The sequence below is a fragment of the Rhynchophorus ferrugineus genome, unplaced genomic scaffold, assembly GCF_030347505.1.
Source record: "Rhynchophorus ferrugineus isolate W39M unplaced genomic scaffold, kcgeb_rfMv2 rfM3, whole genome shotgun sequence".
NCBI lineage: Eukaryota > Metazoa > Arthropoda > Insecta > Coleoptera > Curculionidae > Rhynchophorus > Rhynchophorus ferrugineus.
In genome coordinates, this window is record NW_027472582.1 from 5,973,074 (window position 1) to 5,986,439 (window position 13,366).

General features: G+C 30.6%; 2 protein-coding genes across 2 annotated transcripts in view; both read right to left on the reverse strand.

Annotated features, from left to right (window-relative positions):
- The window catches only part of LOC143193783 (solute carrier family 2, facilitated glucose transporter member 8), a 241,696-nt gene that overhangs the window by 132,726 nt on the left and 95,604 nt on the right, over positions 1 to 13,366 (reverse strand). The gene's annotated exons all lie outside the window — the stretch shown is intronic.
- The window catches only part of Flo2 (flotillin-2), a 374,194-nt gene that overhangs the window by 23,973 nt on the left and 336,855 nt on the right, over positions 1 to 13,366 (reverse strand). The window lies entirely within an intron of this gene.

Here is a 13,366-nt window from a genome sequence, read left to right on the forward strand (position 1 = left end):
GGACAGATGTTGCGGGTATAGAAGAATATTTTACGTGTAACTGATATAATTCAGGTAGTTTCATTTTATGGGTTTGCTAAAAATTCAATGGGTTTTCTAAACGCCCAATAAATGGAATTTCCAACTACTGCTAAATCTGTAAAGTTGCTGCAGTATTTGGAGTAATTACTTCTTTCATTCTAGCCATTTTTTTATATCTCCAGATGTCAATACATCCTTGGTCAGTTGTTTTGTCTTGAATTTCGAACTGTGGAACGATATTTGTATTTTTTTTAGTTAGATTGGAAGATACCTCTTTTGTGATAACTTTTTGTATTGCTTCAGCATTATTTGCAATACCAAATCCTGCTTTTATAAATCTAGGATCTAAAAATGTGGATTTCCCGCATATCGTATTAATTTCTAAAATTGCCAGTCTTTTATTGATGACATCTAATAGACAATTTTGTCTTTTTTCCCCATTCACTTGTTAAAATCTTGGATTTGATGGAATGTTGCAGTCCTCTTATTAACCATATAATTAAAGACATCGTTGGGATATCTTTCACCAGATAACTCGGTGGTCATTATTTCAATGGGTTTTAAAAGTTGAACACATTCTGTTAAGATAGTCCATTCGTTAACAAATAAAAACTGTGGTGCTCTTCTTAATAGCCAACAAAATATGAAAATAGAGTTTTCCTATCAGAAAATGTATTTATTACAAATATTTAATATACTTTATTCACCTCCTTATCGTTAATATTTTTAAAAGAAATTTAACAACTGCTACTGTAAAAAAACTCTTCAAATCTTTTGGATCTATGCAATTTCTGAAACCCTTGGAACCTAATTTTAGTTTTCAAGATTTTAGGAAAAGAGTTTCGACAAACAAGAGGCTTGGAAAAAAATCGTGAAAGTTTATCAAAAAAATATTACCTATTATACCAGTCCAAAATATTACCTATTATGCCAGTCAAAAGTATCTTACTATTTAACATTTGCAATTTAATTTTTTTGCCCTCGAAAACTAGCGTTCCAAAATGCTGCTATATTAATTTACAATATATAGTTATTCACAATCAAACTACAAAAAACATAAAACCACATATATTACATATAAATCTATATAAGCATAAATTCGGCGCATTACTTTCAAGGTCGCGGCTAAGACGGAAGGCCAGAACGTTAAAAATCAGTCGAATGAACTAGTAGAACCGAAAATAGTAACTAAAAGTAAACGACTGAAACAGTCGACAGTAAATAGTAATAAAATCAGTCGGACCGAAAACAGTTACTAGTAAAAACAGTCGAACCAAAAATAGCGACTGAAATAGTAAATTTCTAGTAGTAAAAAGTAGTCAATTACTGAACAGTCGATAGTCGATTTCAGTCGATTGTTCCCAACACTACATTCAACCGTAGTTTAACCTCGAAACTAACATCAAATATTTAGTCTGCGCTGGACGGTGTTTTTCGGATAATATCAGCAAACATAAGTACCAATAAAATTAAAAATATTGACTTTCAGTTCGTTTGTTTTAAATTTTTCTCAGCTAAAACAAGTAAATCTGGTTAAACAACGAACTAAAATGTTGTTTTTTAAATTATTTATTAAGGCCTTGTGTAAACAATGTATAAAAATACGAGAAATCTGGTAAACTGTTAAAATATTTGTTCATATTTCAAGTTTATTTGCAGAAATTATAGGCGTGAGATACGTATATGTATATTGTTCATGCTAACTAACCATCAATTTTATTAACATCTGTTATTCAAAAAGCGGGAAATCTAGAATATAACAAACCTATCAGGACAATAAACATTAACAGGTCAATTGAAACGTCCCCGGCCTGACACATAGATGGCTACTAGAATTCAATCAATATGTTTTTTAGTTAACCCTAACCCTCAAAATTTGACACCTGTCGGATCATTAGTCTGTAAATTATAGCATTTTGAGTGAAGCAACTTTTGTTATTGTGAAAAAATGGATAAAAAGGAATTTCGCGTATTGATAAAATATTGCTTTTTGAAGCGAAAAAAATACAGTTGAAGCAAAAAATCAACTGAACGTGTACATCATATCATTCAGGAATATTTGGGTATGAGAAAGCTCTGTGCAAAGTGGATGCCACGCGAGCTCAGTTTTGACCAAAAACAACGACGAGTTGATGATTCGGAGCAGTGTTTAAAGATGATCGAGAGTAACACACCCAAGTTTTTGCATCGATATGTGACAATGGATAAAATATGGCTCCATAATTTCACTACGAAGTCCAATCGACAGTCATCCGAGTGGTCTGCACACGATGAACCCAAAGCGTGGAAAAACGCAACAGTCGGATGGCAAAGTTATGGCGTCTATATTTTAGGATGCGCATGGAATAATTTTCATTGAATACCTTGAAAAAGGAAGGATCATCAACTATTACACAGCATTATTGGACCGTTTGAAGGACGAAATTGCCGAAAAATCGCTGCTTCACCAAGACAATGCCGCGTGTCACAAGTCAGTAAAAACGAATTGCTTCCTCATCCACCGTATTCAGATCTGGCCCCTAGCGACTATTTTCTGTTTTCAGATCTCAAAGGAATGCTCGCTGGGAAGAAATTTTCGCCGAATGAAGAGGTCGGCTAAGGCCGAAACTGAGGCCTATTTTGAAGCAAAGGACACATCGTACTACAAAAATGATATCGAAAAGTTTCAGGGTCGCTGTAATCAGTGTATAACCCTTGAAGTGAATTATGTTGAATACAAAATAAAGTAATTTTGCCAAACAAATGTGTTTTACTATGGTAGGCGGGGGACTTTTCAATTGACTTGTTATATACTGAAAACTCCTTAAGAACTTTTAGATGGTTTAGCGATTAATTAAGTAACTATTTACAGCCATTGAAAAGCGATTTCTAAAAGCCAATGAAACCAAAATTGATAAGTGTGATTGAAAAACCATTGGAATACGGACGAAGACACAAGAATGTTATGACAATGCTCGACCACATGTTGCAAAACCGGTTAAAACATACTTGGAAACATTAAACTGGGAAGTGCTACTCCACCCGTCCTATTCTCCAGGTCTCGCTCTTTCTGATTAGGCCGACATATGAGTGACCTGTCTGAGCAACACTTCATTTCATATAAATATACCAAAAAATTAGTTGATTCATAGATAATCTTAAAAGATACCTCTTTCTGTCGAGATGGAATCCGTAAAATGATTGAAACATGGGACAAAATTGAATTTTTGAGCTTTAAATTTAAAAAAATCCTTTAAAACTAATTTATAGACACTATATTATACCAATTTGTCTTAATAAATGCATTTTTAACTTTTTAAAAAATGATCAGGACACCCATAGACACCTAATAGAAATACCGTCTATCACTAGTTATTACTTATTCCTGTCTTGTAGACAATGGACAAATTCTGACTTGGAAGAGCTCTTTGCTATTAGATACAATCCATGAATCGATCCATTTTTTAGACCCAGAAAGTGTTTAGTGTTTCCAGATATTCTTTAATCAGATCTGAGGCAAGTTGATGCACTTCTTTCAATGTAATAGTTCTAACACGTTAACTACAGACGATACTGCTCTCTAGTTACAGTTTTATTCCATTTTTAGCAGTTTATATTAAACTGATTCCACCAAATATACAAAAAATATTAAGACAATAATCATTTTTATAAGTTATACACTGTATATAGTATTTTTGTGCAAAGAATAGTATGTGTAAGAGCGTGCCTCAATTTACAGAAATTTTGAGTGCGTTCAAGAGCGAAGTCTAATGAAGCAAATTAATTTCCTGTATTTCATTTCTTCAGTTATTCGATGATATCTACCATTAATTTACCTCTCCGTTTCTTCTGTTGATTATAATACGTTTAAGCTTCTCTTATTCTGTCATAATGTCTCATTTTATTTCTTTATAGCATCTTTGTATTTGTATTTTTAAATTTATATTGATTACTAAGCTCAGCTATCAGTTTTTATTTATATTATTATAGCTATATATTGATATACTTGTGTTGTATTATATAACAGAAATATATTAATTATACTCAGCACTACTACAGTCCTTCCAATAAAACAGCCAATGCAAGTCATCAAAATGTATAATGCAACGTTGCCGCACCAAATTTAAGTTTTCGTTTGTTTTGACTTGACAACAAAATACTAATGTAAATAAAATAATAAAACAAAAGTGACGTTATAAAACATAATTTATTTTAACATCACAGTGCATCTAATACATATTTATTGAAGTAAAAAGTTTGAGTAAGGCTAATTAGTAAAATGGACAAGAGAAATGCTCTTTAAAAAGAGATTTTACGTTTTTATAGACTAAAATTGGCATTACGTTCGATGACGTTGATGACGTGTATTGGCTGTTTTATTGGAAGGATTATATTTACTATTAATTACAATTTGTATTATTGATATTGTAAAAAGGATCCTTTTTCATGCAATATCTTAATGCTTTCGTACTTTTGTGGTAATAAAGCCTTCATGTTCTTTAGCAGCATCATGAAAAAATAATCATAATAAGCTTGGTTTGTAAACTGGTAATTTCGGGGAACTACTCTTGTTTTCACAGAGTTAATCGCATAAAAGTTGATTGTAACACAGGCAGTTGTTATATTAAAAAAGGGAAAACCCCAAGACAAATAAAGATATTTAATGGTTTCTCTTAAACTAATTATACATTACGAAGTCGTTCTTCAACAATAACAAAAAATCTTTGTGTTTATTACGCACTCTGATATCTGACCATCACCTTGACAGTTTATTATTTAAACTTGTTCTGCTTGTAAAGTTACAAGGTGTGGCTATAAAATAACAAGAATTATAATATTTTTTATAACAACGGACAATTATGTAGTGCGAAGTCTTGACTTGTTGCTTCTTCTTCTTCTAGATAGACTGTAAACCTCGATCTGTTTTAATCAACAGAATCTTTCCCGGAAGATGAATCTTGTTCGAGATAAAACACTAGAACTAAGCCATTTCATGCAAAGTGAATCTAAAATACATACAAACATATAATTCATTAAATAGCTCTATTAACAGAATATTTATTTAGGTCTGGTATAATTTCAATAAATTAATAAAACAAAAATGTCAAGACAACTCATTAAGAATACTAATAAAAAATCTACTCGAATATTACATACGGAAAGAAAAGCAATGAGAACTACTTACTTCAAAAAGCGTTAAGAGTAATTTTGTTGCTAAGCAAAATGTGGCAAATGTCAAGAATTTAAGTACGTATCAATGGTTCATTATCTAAATTGCAAAAGTAGAATTAGAAAGGAGTATTTCAAGGTTTCTAGTCACTATTATGAGAGTGGTTAGCATTTTTCGGTCACAACAATTTGAATCATTTTTTCAAGTTATATATTAGGTAAATAAATTGGTTTTCTACACTGAACAAAAAAGACAGTGTCACCTTATCTAAAATGATGGATTAAAATTCATTGGACGTTAAGAAATCGTATTAATTCATTCTTTCCTTATATAATGTGACTTTACACGTTTTATAAGTGATAACTGATTTTTATACTTTTCACATCTGTACTGTATCTTCGACAGCTATGGGAAGAAAAATGAGAAAACCCGAAAGGTTAACATGACTTAAAAAAGCTTTAATTTTAATCAGAGACCTGTGATGAATATATCAGGGATAAACTCTAAATAGGAAAAACAACAACATCACTAAACACACCTATACTACTTAGTAATCTAATAAGTTTATTTATAATAGTTTATAGTCAAATTAATTTCACTAAAATCGTCTCCATCGAAATGCATGTGGAAAAATACCAAGGTGAATTTAATTAGAACTTTTAACAAAAAATAGTCCTTACTATTGGAATAAAACATCAGTTCAGCTTTTATTGGAGAAATTTGGAATATATATCACCGTAATTTAGGTCTCGCGTCATAGCTCTCGATTGGTCTAGACTTTTGTTTGGTTTAATGGGGTTTAAACACGTGAAACCTTCGATCTATTATTACCGTATACTGGTGTTATATTTAATGGGTTTCCTTAATTATAGCAACAAAAATAATTACATTTAGTTGAATAATGTTTGTAATAGTTCTTTGTAATTGTTGGCCAAAGATAACTAGTGATTTGTCTCTAACATTTCATTTTCTCTTGCTAAATTGAAAGAATCCATGAAATTTTGAAGAAAATTCACTTTTTCATACAATATATTAATACTTTCATACTTTTAACAATGCTTTCATGTTCTTTCTTTATCACGCAAGACGAATAATAATAAGTTTGGTTTGAAAACTGGTAATTTTGAGGAACTACTCTGAAAAAGTCTGCTTTTCACAGAGTTAGTTGTATAAAAGTTGATTATAATACAGGCCGTTGTTATAATAAAAAGGGAAAATCTCAAAACAAATAAAGATATTTAATGGTTTATCGCAAAACTAATTGTTCATTATGAAGTCGTTCTTCAACAATAACATAAAATTACAAAAGTTACAAGGTGTGAATATAAAATAGCAAAAATTATTATAATATTAATATTGATGATCTATATACGTGTCGTAAAATCGTACAAGCGACAATTATGTAGTGTGAAGTCTTGGCTTGTTGCTTCTTCTTCTTCTAGATAGGCTGTAAACCTCGATCTGTTTTAATCAACAGAATCTTTCCCGGAAGATGAATTTTGTCGAGATAAAACACTAGAACTAAGGCATTTCATACAATGTGAATCCAAAATATATCCAAACGTTAAAAAAAAACACATAATTCATCAAATAGTTCTACAAACAGAATATTCATTCATTCATAATATTCCATTTTTTCTTGCTAAATTTATAATAAAATATCAATGAGTTAGAGGAATGAACACAATTGAGGGTATTGATAGATTTCTGTTGCAAACCCAATCACTCGGAGAGTTCGACAATCACCCCTTCCCCCCAAATATATGGATTATAATCAAGTAGACATATTGTTGGGGAAGTATACTATAAACTCTATTCTAATGATTAACAGTGTTGAAAATGGAAAATGATTTGATGATGATTGTCTAGAATATACAGAACAGTTGAAAATATTAATAATCTACGAAGTTATAGATATTTTACGAAACTACCAAGCTCAATCACATTATACCAGAACAATTATCGTTATAACCTAACCAAAACACTCGAAGTCGTAGGAAGTGGTTCAGTATTATATTAGTTTATCAGTAGTATATTTGCAATCAATCCAAACAACGAAATACAATCAAATTATTATAAACATTCAACAAATGAAAATGTTAACAAATCATTTACTATATATGTCCGTAAATTATAACATTGTTTTAACATCTTATAAGCAGTATAATTTTTCGAGAAAGTGATGTCAGGAAGCACATTCTTCTCGAGTCTTTTTGTTATATTATTATTATTACCAAGAAACCGAACTTCGGTGATATCAGACTGATTATTCCTTTGTTTTATATCAGGTTGTTAATTTGTTCCTGTACGGACATATGCTTATCTTGTTATATTATATTAGGAGTACAAATTGAAACCCGCCGCTTTACTAAAGATGGCACCATCGATAAATGGGTACTCAAAATGGTGAAAATTGGAATTTGGTAGGTAAGTTTGATAGACACACTTAACAAATATTATTTGCGAAGATTGTTGCTTTTTATAAAAAATGAACTGGGAATAGCCCAAGAACTCGAAGCAAAAAAAAGTTTCTATATCCGTAACGGAACAAAATATTCAAGGCACGAAGATTTTACAGTGTGGTAGGGCCATTAAGAAAGATAAGTGTATGTGACCGAAGAGGTTAAAATGTGTTTTGAAACGCTAAAATGGGTAATCTTAGAAAATCCGCCTTATTCTCCAGATTTTGCTCCATCGGATTATATCAATCCTAGTAAATGGCGCCCGATCTGGTAACTTGTTGTATCTACTTAATGGGTACTTCTTACAGTAAAATAATATATCTTGATTATTTTAAGCCAAAATTTGAACTATTGGACTGTTACATGTAGCTGCTCGTGGAGTGTAAGACAATAAGGGAGCGTCATCCCTCAAAACCTAAATTTTGATGGGACTTCAGATTGAATGAAGCCCTTAGTCGAAAAAGAATCACCCTAATTCGGAATTATCGGTTTCTCAAGATCACTGGGTATACCAAACTTACGTTGAATACGTTGAAAACTGAGCAACACTCTGTTAAAGTGCGGTTTACTTCACCTATTGACATCGCAGCTTAATGAAACTGTTCGTCTTGGATGATGTTCTTCATTTTTGCAGCTACAATGACAGTATAGCGAATCACTCGCTCAACGTAGTAAGAAGTGTTAATAAGTGAACATATTTTTTATATTTTACTTGCAGCTTTTTTGTGTTTTTACTTGATATTGTACTTAATCAATATTTTATTTGTAAAGTCAGCAGGATTATCATCTAAAATCTTATTTAATATATTTTAAAACCATTTACTAGTTTACTGCGGAATTCGGAACATTGGTTAACTTTAACTCAATGGTCCGTTGTTTGGACATGTTTATTTAAGACCCAAGACCCTGTCAAATATTTGTTTTGGGTTTAACAGCTTGCAAAGCCTAACGTTTATCGTAATTTTTAAGACAGAAAGTAGATATGTTAAATGGTGAATGGTTCCAACCTCCCTGTGGTCACAAATTATGTTTTTTTATTTAAAATATGCTAGGACGAATAGTTTTAACGATGCATTATAAAAATTTTACTCTAATTAGTTAAGTTATTATTTTTACAGATTTTCCAGCAAATTTATTACAGATATAAAAGAGACAAGGAATTTAATTTACGAAATATTTTTCTCAAAGCTAAACTGGCTATTGTTGTTGCTTTTCCATTCTGTAGGGCTGTAATTCCACATTTTTATTCTAAACATAATTTTATATCCGAAGAAAAACTAAATTCATTTAATATTTAAGGGCAAATTATGTTGACATGCGCAGAATACATTGTAACAGTTGTTATCAATATTAATAACATTCAATCAATTTCGAACACAACATAATACACAAAATAACCAACAAGGAATAATCCCTAAGCTCAAAAATGGTAATTTATTAATAATAACAGAAATAAATCAAGGATGTCAACTAAAAAAATTGTAATGACACATACTGTTCGATCAATATCGATCGCTGATCAACGAAATAATCATAAAACCGTCTCGAAAGAGTTAAAAAGACAAGGTTACAGCCTGATTGTTGTGTAAATCGTGTCAAGACTGAACCAAAAATGTATTGCATTTTCGGTTCTCAGCGTCCCACGCAGAAAATCGATTTCGATGTTGAGAAACGAGAGGGATTGTGTCATAATAGAAAACATGATGTCGTTTTACATTAGGAAATGTTTTAATTTGTTATTTTTGTTAAGAATAAACAGTTTTACGATTTCTTAAAAACATTTTTGTGTTCCTATTGTCCATTTCAATAATATGAGACTGGACTAAACTGGACTCATCTTCAGTTTTCATCTATAACAGATTGTTCGTGAATTTCAATATCAAAATGATTTTTTTATTATTATCGTTGAACGCATTTTGGTCAATTTATAGTTTTACCAGAGTGTCTAAAATATTTCTAGGAGAATGATCATACCTCAGTTATAATTATTATAAAGCAATATTGTTTATGTAAATTTTGAACTTACTGAACAATAGTATCAATACCTGAAATTGATCAATGATTGCACATTCCTTAAATAGCTTTAACATCATTGAATATTGAGAGAGAGAAAATCAATGTATCGATAAAAATAAAATTGTCTTTATTTTTGTTAATATATAGAATTCTGGCAAAATATCGGAGTACATTTGAAATACTATGGTAAACAGTTTTACCAATGAATGAGAAATAATAAAATTAGAGTTGTGAAATAATTATAAAGGATTTCGAATTTAGGTTATATCGAATATTTACGTAGCTATACACATGCAAAACTTTAAACAGTCTGACGTTAAATTGACCAATGTTTACTAATTTATTAAAGATATTTAATATCATTTAACATTAAGACAGAAAAATCCATATATCATCAATAAAAATAAAACTGTCTGGACTTTTGTTATCAGGCCTATAAATTAATTTTAAGGAATTTGTGAAATAACAAATATTTTCTAATCACCAAAGGTATTACGAGATAAAAAATACCCTGAAGTTCACAAAATAATTTCCGGTATCTGATAACCATCTCATAAATCTATCCCAACTTTACTCCTGTAATATCCAGATATCCAGGCACTGGAAGTTTATGAGGGCTTATTTTATTTAATAATTATGATTTTTTTTTAATATTTCCAAAGCTTAACCTTTTAAGAACATACCACAACATGATTTTTAAAAATTTTAATTAATTTCCAAGATAGAGCTATTTTTTTGGTTACGCGTGACATCTACATCGACAACTTTTTGTCGAAACTACTGTTTTTAAGATCACATGGTATCTCAAATTCTACTGAACCGATTTAGATGAAATTTGGTGTGAACCTTCTTTATACATTCTACTATGGTATGAAAATAAGAAAACAAAATTTGTTTCGTCAAATTATAAATGTTTTTACCATTTTTCTTCGAGTTTACAGATTCTTTTTAAATATTAAAAATTTAAATGTTAGCATTGTATTGTGTTACTTTAGAGGAATGTATAGAGAAGCCTAACTCTAAATTTCGAATAAATCAGTTCATTAGAACTTGACATATTAAGTGAACCGTCTCGTAACTACATAAACAGCTATATCTCCGAAAATAATTTAAAATTTGAAAAATCCTCTTCAGGGCATATTCTTAGACGGATAAGCTTTGAAAATATGCACACTCCTTTTATTTACCCGATATAATTCCTTCCAATATTCACTTGATTCAAAGAAAATCCAATAAATCTATAATATTACTCATGTAAAAATAGTTAAATATAGTTCTATGAACAAGGAATCACAAAAGCACGAAAAACGTCTTTCATTTAATGGTTTTCTGTAGCATTATATTCACTTATTCTCATTTCCTCCCAATAAAAACAACAATTTTCGTCCTTGGTGGTACAGAACACCAGCTGTGTGTGACGAAAACTGAAAATACCCACCAGGTGCATTTGAGACGGCACGTGGTAAACACAAATTTTGAAAAAACAACAGGGGTCCCCTCTCTAAACCTTATTTCCTAGTAAAATGACCGGCAGCTAAATACTTTTCCAGAAATGTTAAAATTAAACAACCAATACCGCAAAGTTTTTCTAAAGAATAAATGATGGGAACAGGAAAAAAGAGAACATCTTTTTCATCCTTATTACGGTGGATTATCGCTTTGTTTTTACCCCAGATACATTCAAATGTCATTAGTCATAAGGTCCCAGTCGTCTAAATTACTCGTATTTTTATCTCGGCCATTCTGGCGTTTTTTATGGACAATTTTATCAAGACAGCTCCAGCTAAGTTTTTAAGGATAAATAAGACATAACTAGACGTACCCTTTTGTTCTTTGAAGATTTTGTCTCATGCTAAGTAAGGTTAATTATATGGAAAAATGTTCTAAACTATTCTACATGATGTGTATAATAAGAAAGAGCCATTTAAATAAATAATAACGGGTTTAGACTGTATAAGTTGTCTGTTCTCAGAAAATAGTTAGATTACAAATATATTGTTATTACCTTGGTTGTTTAGATCCCTTTAGAAATTGGCTCTTCAGCTTCGACGCCAACTTGTGTTTCAATATTCGCACTTGATCAGTTTGTTGGGATGCAAAATCCAAAGAAAATCCAATAAATCAGTAACATTACTCATGTAAAAACAGTTAAATATAGTTCTATGGACAAGGAATCGTAAAAACACGCAAAATTTCTTTTATTTTGGTTTTCTGTAGCATTATATTCAGTTAGTCTCATTCGCTCCCACTAAAAAAGAACAATTTTCGCCCTTGGTGGTAGAGAACACCAGCTGTGAGCGATGAAAACAGAAAATTTTCACCAGGTGCATTTGAGACGGCATGTGCCGAAGAGAATTTTATCGAAAAACCGACCAGGGGTCTCCTCTTTAAACCTTATTTCCTAGTAAAATGACCAGAGACTAAATACTTTTCGAGAAGCGTTAAAATTAAACAACCAATACCGCAAAGTTTTTCTAAAGAACAAATGATGGGCACAGAAAAAGGAAACATCTTTTTGATGTAAATAATTTTCTCATGCAAATAAATAATAACGGGTTTAGACCGTATAAGTTGTCTGTTCTCAGAAAATAATTATATTACCGATATTTTGTTATTATCTTGGTTACTTAGAACTCTTTTAAGAATTTATGTTAAAAAATTCGTAAAGGAATTTTGCACGTGGATTACGTCCAATTCGATAAAACAACAACTTTAGATAACTTTTGAACAACTTTTGTAACAATGGGATGCAAAAATCGCGAAAAAAACAAAAACAAAATTTACTGAAGAAAAATGATATTCCATCAAAATAACGTATCTGTTCGTACAATATAACATATACGACATGACGCATTCGCCCGATTTAGCTCGATCTGTTTCTTGATTTCGAATAATCGAGAAATTATTAGTAGTGACAGAACTACAAGCTACATTATATAATAATAATTCAAGGATTTATGGAATCAGTCAAATTATCCCAGAAATTAAAATAGCACCTTCAACATTATGAAGATAATACAAAATAAAATTAAGTGGAATATTCTATTGTTTTGAAGCATATTTATCTTATCAAGATAATATAGACACAGACATCAAGACTATAGAGAGAATAACGAACAACATCTCGACTGAAAAACAATCGTGTGTTCATATATTAACATAGTTACGTTTTAGTATATATAATATGTAATAATAATGTATAAGTACCCGTATATATAATGTGTAGTAATTTTAAAAAACTGAATGTTAAAAAAATGTTTTAGTAATTCGTATAATTTGTAAAAAATTTGAAAAAGTGGAAGGATGACGAATTGGATGGTTAACCAGAATTAAACCATCATGGGAGATCCCCATCCTTTAAAATTAATACTTTTTAACCCAGAACCGGAAGAAAATGGCCATTTTACTAGCAGAAATACATACAGCCCGTCATATTCCCCAGACTTTGCTGTTTCCATACAAAAAATAATCTACACATTTTTTCAACAAAAAAAAATCAATTTACCAAAAACAATCAAAACTAATTCATAATTCTTATTAAACTATGTGATCCATTGGCTTTCCTGATTATCTTAATTCTATATATCACACAAAAAAGGTCTAAAAGTTACATAACAAAAACGGTCTAGCTGAGGACCTTTTCTTAATATAGCTACAGTCTTGTATATAAATACCAACAAAGTAATACTCCTAATCCATCTTCCACCACAGGAGAATT